We start from the raw sequence: 6792 nt of genomic DNA on the forward strand, positions 1-6792 counted from the left end.
CTCCTCATCACACACCATCAATGCATCCTTTTCTTCCTCATTCATCTCCTGCGCTCAGAACTACTGCGCCGCCATCGCTGAAACCAGATCTCTCATGAATCTGCAAGATGGGGAAGAAGAAGATCTCCACCCTTGCCACTAGTGCTGCGAGCAGCGGCGCCGCCGCCAGATCTTCTCCGAATCCTCCGAAAAGGAGTGCCTCCCACGCTCCTCCTCTAGCTCCGGCGCCGCCAGCGCCATTAAGCTCTATTGCTGGATCCATCCCCGACGATTGGCCTGCTTCCACCACCACGAAGCGTGATGAGAAGAAGGCTAAAAGCCTCGGATATATCCCTTCTGAAGAGGGGAATGTTATTCTCCCAGGTGCGATTTCACGACCCAATCCCCCTACTGGTTTTACCGTGATGTTATTATCTTTTTTGCATCGAGGTCTTTCGCTTCCTGCCCACAAATTCCTTCAGCATCTTCTCCGGGTGTACGAGATTCAGCTATGGCAGTTAACTCCTAATTCAATCCTGCATCTTGCTATCTTTATTACTCTATGCGAATCATTCCTGGGCATCGAGCGACACTTTGGCCTATGGAAGAAGATCTTCTTCGTGAAAAGGTACAACAGCAGTGGCGGTTCCTTCGTCATCGGCGGAGTTGGTTTCGTCGCCCGTAAAGAAGTTAATTACTTCAATTTCCCGATGAGGGAGTCTGTGCAAGGATGGAGGCTGAAGTGGTTCTATATTAGAGATTCTCCAATAGCTGAACTCCAGCTTCCTCGTTTTTCCGATGTCCTTGAAGCCAAGCCTAAACAATCTTGGAAAAATACCCTTTCTCCCGACGAAAAACCAGCAGTCGATAGGTTATTTGCCAGATTCCTTCGGATCAAGGAAGCCGATGGTCAAACCATGATAGGCACAGAGGTAGCCTCTGTGTTCTTGAGACGTTGAGTTCAGCCGATCATGGCCAGAGCCCACCCGATGTGGTTATATTCGGGTCCCAGGGACGAGACTAGGATAAATGCTGCCGAATTATCCGAGAAAGAGCTACTTGACGAAGTTCGTCGTCTTACTCAATTCAGCCAGGAAGATTCGATCCCTCTCACATCTTCCCATGTACCTTTTGACGTTGATCACCTGCCAACCGAGGTGATTTCTTTCTTTCACACTCTCACCGTGTTGTTTTTCTTGATAATCACGACTGCCATTGTGCTTACTTGTTTTACCCTTGACAGAATCTCATAAAACCTGATTACTTGCAAGACCTGCCGAAGGATAATTCCGAGAAAGGGGGCTCCTCAGTCCCCGTGGGTTCTCATACTGAGGGAGATGCAAGTTCGGAAGCCGAACATGCTGACCCAATAAATCCTGAAGCCATCCTTATCGATCCCAAATCTGCAGCCAAAGATATTAGCGACACAGCGGGATCAATGCACGATGACGACGCTGATCACGCTGCCTTTGTTGATGCAGCTGTGGAGGAGGCCGAGGCGCTGCCTTCGAAGAGGTCATCCGGCGGCTTTGCCGACGAAGATGATCTCTGGGATCTGTAAGTCCTTGCGTTTTCTTCAAAACCTGCGTTTTTGCCTTTGTTATCCTCTATTTTGACTTTGTCAATTATTTACTTCTGTAGTGGAGAAGACTTCATCGAGCCTCCACCCAAAAAGTCGAAAAACGGCGCTGCCCCGTCGAATCTTGCAGCTTCCGAGGCTTCGGCCCCTGCTACAATCCCCGCAGCCCAAATGTCGACTGCTTCTTCCCTTTCCAAGGGGAAAGATATTCCTCCAGCTGCTGCTGCCGCAATTCCTCCTTCAGGAAAACCTGTAAGTCTTTTCTTTCTTTGAATCAATAGCTCTTCATATAAACCTCGAGTATTCATGCAACAAAACTTTTTCCTTTAAGGACTTGCAAGCTGTTATATCTTCCTTGGAATCTTTCGTCTCCCAATACGCTTCTTTGGAGGTCGATAAGGCCCGGCTGCAGAAGGAGGTCGAGTCCTCCTCCTCGAAATTGGAAGGCGCAATTAAAATTGTTGCCGAAGCTCATGCAGAAATTGACGCTTTGAAAGGGGAACTGGGGGAGCTGAAGAGGAGGCTGAAAGACGAAGAAACCGCCAGGCTCACTGCCGAAGCTCGGGCGATGGAGAAGGATGATCTTCTCCACCAATCCTCTCTGGCTTTGCTCAGTAATCCCCTTCTTGTGCCCTTCTAGATTATTGTTTTTGCAAACATTGATTCTTTTGCTAATGCCTTTCTTCACACCCTATCCTTCTCAGGAGCTACTGATATCCCTGCTGAGGCTCTGGACGAGGTACCGAATAATTCTCTGTCAAACACTCTGTCAATGACGCTTCCGTCTCATCAGCTTGTTCAGGACCTTCTTCAGAAGGGCAAAGGAGCCATGGCGTGGATCCATTCGATGATTTTCCCCAAGATTAGTCAAGATAAGACTTTGGGGCAGCTGTTCGACGCTTTCGCTGTCAACACCAAGGAGGTTATGGAGGTATTCAAACGTACTTCGCGTACCAAGGTGCCCTCCTAGCCTTCCAACTTATGATGGGTCATGGCTTCAAAGCTAACATTGAAGAGATGTCCAAGGAGCTTCCGAGGGGACCCGACGGAAAATTCGTCGATCTGAGTACCTTTAAAGCTTCGGCTCTTACATGTGCTCGCCAGCTCCTTGAATTGGTCGAGGCAAAGAGATCATCGTCTGGTCCTAGTTTATCAAACCAAACCCAGGCCCCCTGAACCTTGTAATTTTGCTCCACCAAAAACGATGTCTTGTCATAAAACTTTACGTGGTTGTAATGAACTTCATGCTGGCAATGTTGCCAGCATAACTTCGCTATAATATTTGTATTCCAGTGCTCCCGATGGGAGTAATTTCCAATGCTGACTCCATGTAATCCATCGCGCCTTTGGACAACATTTTGCAGGTTTACCCCGTGCCTACTTTTGTCGATGACTCCTCGGGTGCTGTCCCTGAAAGTGATCGACTCCAACGCATGAAGGACCGGATCGTGCAGATGGAGAAAGATATGCGCAACACTGATAACGCGTGAAGCACACGTCCGTTGGGAACCCCAAGAGAAAGGTGTGATGCGTACAGCAGCAAGTTTTTCCTCAGTAAGAAACCAAGGTTATCGAACCAGTAGGAGATGAAGGCCACATGAAGGTTGTTGGTGAAGGAGTGTAGTGCGGCGCAACACCAGGGATTCCGGCGCCAACGTGAAACCTGCACAACACAATCAAAATACTTTGCCCCAACTTAACAGTGAGGTTGTCAATCTCACCGGCTTGCTGTAATGATGTTTGTTTGCAAAGAACAACAGAGAACAATGATTGCAGTAGATTATATTTCAGATGTAAAAGAACTAGCTGATGGGCTCGCGCATTTGCGCGGCTAGATATATTTAAAAAATATGTATTGTCGTACTTAGTGTTGAATCATTGGTCTGATATTTAAGCTTGAACTCATCAATTCATTGATTTAACTAGTCGCGTGTGCTTTCTCCGCACGTTGTTACAAACAGCAGCCGCGTGCACTTGCAAGTGCTCGCTGCCATTAGTCGAACCCCTATAGCCTTTTTCTTACTAGTGTCGGAAACGACTACTAAATCTCCCGATGCGGGGACCTCTGGATCAACAGAGGATTTGATCTACTGGAACTAATTCTAGAACAATAAAAGACATGAGATAGTTCAAATATAAAAGACATGAGATAGTTCAGATAATTTTCATTCATGCTGTCTCGTGGACAACAACGAGCTTATACGTTCACTTACAGCCGCGCTAGGAGTCTCAAAGGATTTAATTGCAAAAAGTAAGATATATGCTGGCTAAAACACGCACAGCTGTCGATCTCCCAACGTGCGCTCCTGATCTTCATAACCGTAACAGAGCTTAACCCGCAAAAAGAAAAAAAATCTTCAACACCCATATGACTGAATCTAGTCCAGGCGTGATAGGTTGCTTTTTTGGCGACATGACCAGCAATATGATCTTCACAATTGGATCTTGTCACGGGATGCTTACTATGCTAGCTAGGTCCAAGATTACTTGGATGCTAAAACAGTTGCGCATGCACCTAGGTACTGAACACATTTTCGTTGTAATTACTATACGCTCTACGCTCTATGCTCGATGTTATACGGCGCCGCTGCCGCCATTTTTGTGGACAGAGGACAGCTCGAACTCTCTTCGTGGTCACCGTCCTCCGCGAGCTCCAATGGCTTCATGGTGTAGAAACGGAAGCATATGAGGTAGTAGGCAAGGTTAAGCAGCATGAGGCAGGTGACAAGCCAGTAGTAGGCGTCCAACCTGCCTCTGTTGATATTGTCCTGGAGCCAGTCGCTGCTGCCCCGCGTGGCGCTCTGCACCGCCGTGACGAGCGCCGTGCCCATGTAGCTGCCGAGGGAGGAGGAGAGCCAGAAGAGCGCGGCGGCGGTGCTGCGCATGCTCTCCGGCGCTTGGTCGTAGAGGAACTCCATCTGCGCAACCGTCGAGAACCCCTCCGCTAGGCCGTGGATGGCGTACTGCGGCACCAGCCAGAACACGCTCATCGGCACCACGGTTGTTGGCGTGTACAGAAGCCCGTGCTCGGCTGCGGAGCGGCGGCGCTTGGCCTCCACGAGCGCCGCCGAGGCGACGCCGAGGATGGAGATGGCGAGGCCGGCGGCCATGCGCTGGAAGTAGGTGATCCCGGACGGGAGGCCCGTGAAGCGCCGCGCGATGGGCACGAAGGCGCGGTCGTAGACGGCCAGGGTGGCGAGCATCACAAGCGTGGTGAAGATGAACATGGTCGCCGGCGGGATCTGGAAATGCTGGGTGACGTGGCGGTCCATGGTGCGCGCCTGGACGATGGCGAAGCTGTTGTTGTGTGAGCCCGCGGTGGCGAGCAGGATGCTGGCGGACCAGATGGGCAGCATGCGGACGAAGGACTTGAGCTCCTCCACGCGGTGCACCGTCGATAGCCGCCACAGGTTCAGCTTGCTGGAGCCCGCGGTGTCCGCCGGCGTCACGATCGCCGCCCGGTCAAAGAACCTGAACAAAATACGCACGGGGACATGCACCTAGCTATCAGTTGAAAATTCGCAGGCCAACGTGCGCATCCCGAGTTCCCGACGTACGCAGTACGCTACTAGAAATATGTGCCGGTGTGAGTGTGAACTGTGACGCGCACAGAGGAATCTAGACACTCTACTTTCTATTTGAATTTTTTCCCTGGAGTACTATTCGGATTCCTTCCTTTGTGCACCGATAATGCAGCCGACGCGCCTAACACGCCGGCTCCGAGCAACGCTATGCTACGGCACTTACGTGAGGACAAATTAATTGAGCACTTACGTGAGGTGATTGGTGTGCAGAAGCCTTCCGTTGGTGGAGATGAGCGCGTCGAGCTTCTTGTCTTGGTACAGCAAGCCGGAGTCCTCCGGCAGCGGGGCGTCCCGCTTCTTGTACGCGGCGGCGACGACCTGCGCCAGACGCGTGAACGGGCTGCCACCGGGCTGGAGCCGGACGTAGAGCGGGTACCCGATCACGAACACCAGGATGGAGACGAACATGGCGATGGCCGGAATCCCGAACCCCCACCACCACCCCACGTTCTCCTGGATGTACACCACCACCGTGAGGGCCAGCAGCACCGCGATCCCCATGGTGAAGAAGTAGAGGTTGAAGTACTGCCGCTGCCTCCCTGCTTCCGCCTCCGCGCCGCCCGCTTCAGCACGCTGCTCCTTGTGCTGGTCGAACTGGTCGGCGCCGAAGGACACGACGCACGGCCGGATCCCGCCGGAGCCGAGGGACGTGAACAACAGCGAGATGTAGAGCACGGCGAACTGCAGTCCGTTGGCGCGGCGGCACGGTGTGGCGGGAGGGGAGCAGGGGCCGGGGCGGAGCGAGGGGACGAGCACGGACACGATGAGGCCTAGCATGCCGAGCTGGTAGAAGACGGAGCCGGCGATGATGGTCCAGAAGCGGCCGGCGAAGGAGTCGGCGGCGAGCGCGCCGAGGATGGGCGTGAGGCTGGACGTGCCGTTGATGTTGGTGAGCGTGTTGGAGGCCTCCACCAGCGGCAGGTGCAGCTCCTGCGTCAGGTACGTGATCAGGTTCGCGTTGAAGCCCGCCGTCGCGAACATGTCGCAGACCTCGTTCACTGCAGCAGGGTCGACATACAGGTGATGAGAACTCTCCAGTCTCCAGTTACAATTACAACCAACCATCCTGGGCTGAGGATGAACTCTACAATGCTCGCTCGGTTTTCCCCGGATTATTCAGAACTAACCTAGAGTCCTAGACAGACTCGAGATGCTCATGCAAACAAAATGCAAACAAACTGCAGTGCTGCACGGTGCTCACCTAGTATGAACGGCATGGTCCGGAAGCCACCCTGCTTCCTCTTCGTGCGGTCTCCACCCCTCTCCCTGTCCACCTGTGTGGTTGCCATGGCCAGAGATCGAGAGCTCAAGCCCCAGGGGCTACTTGAAGCTCTAGATCGTTAGCCGGGAGAGCAAGCGAGATGCAACTGTGGCCTTCACTCACATGCCCCTACATGTGATGCGACAATGCGAGGCATGGAGCATTGGAGCCCGCGTATATACACTCCACCCGTCACTGTACATCATTATCGGATCGGAGGGAGAAATGGATGGATGGCTAGGAAATTAAACGTGATTGTTGATTTTCTTTTTTAGTGCCGTTCCAATGATTGCATCTATATATCCAGGAAAAAGGGCTTTGGGTTTTCAGAAACTTTTAAATGCGAAGACACACTTGGTCTGGCTTTGTATATAAACCCACACAGGTAA

At 52.1% G+C, this 6792-nt stretch overlaps 1 pseudogene; it reads right to left on the minus strand.

Moving 5' to 3' along the window:
* Positions 1–3646: 3646 nt before the first annotated feature.
* LOC124649188 lies at positions 3647–6520 on the minus strand (annotated as a pseudogene).
* Positions 6521–6792: the final 272 nt, after the last annotated feature.

The sequence above is a fragment of the Lolium rigidum genome, chromosome 4 (assembly GCF_022539505.1).
Source record: "Lolium rigidum isolate FL_2022 chromosome 4, APGP_CSIRO_Lrig_0.1, whole genome shotgun sequence".
NCBI classification, from domain to species: domain Eukaryota; kingdom Viridiplantae; phylum Streptophyta; class Magnoliopsida; order Poales; family Poaceae; genus Lolium; species Lolium rigidum.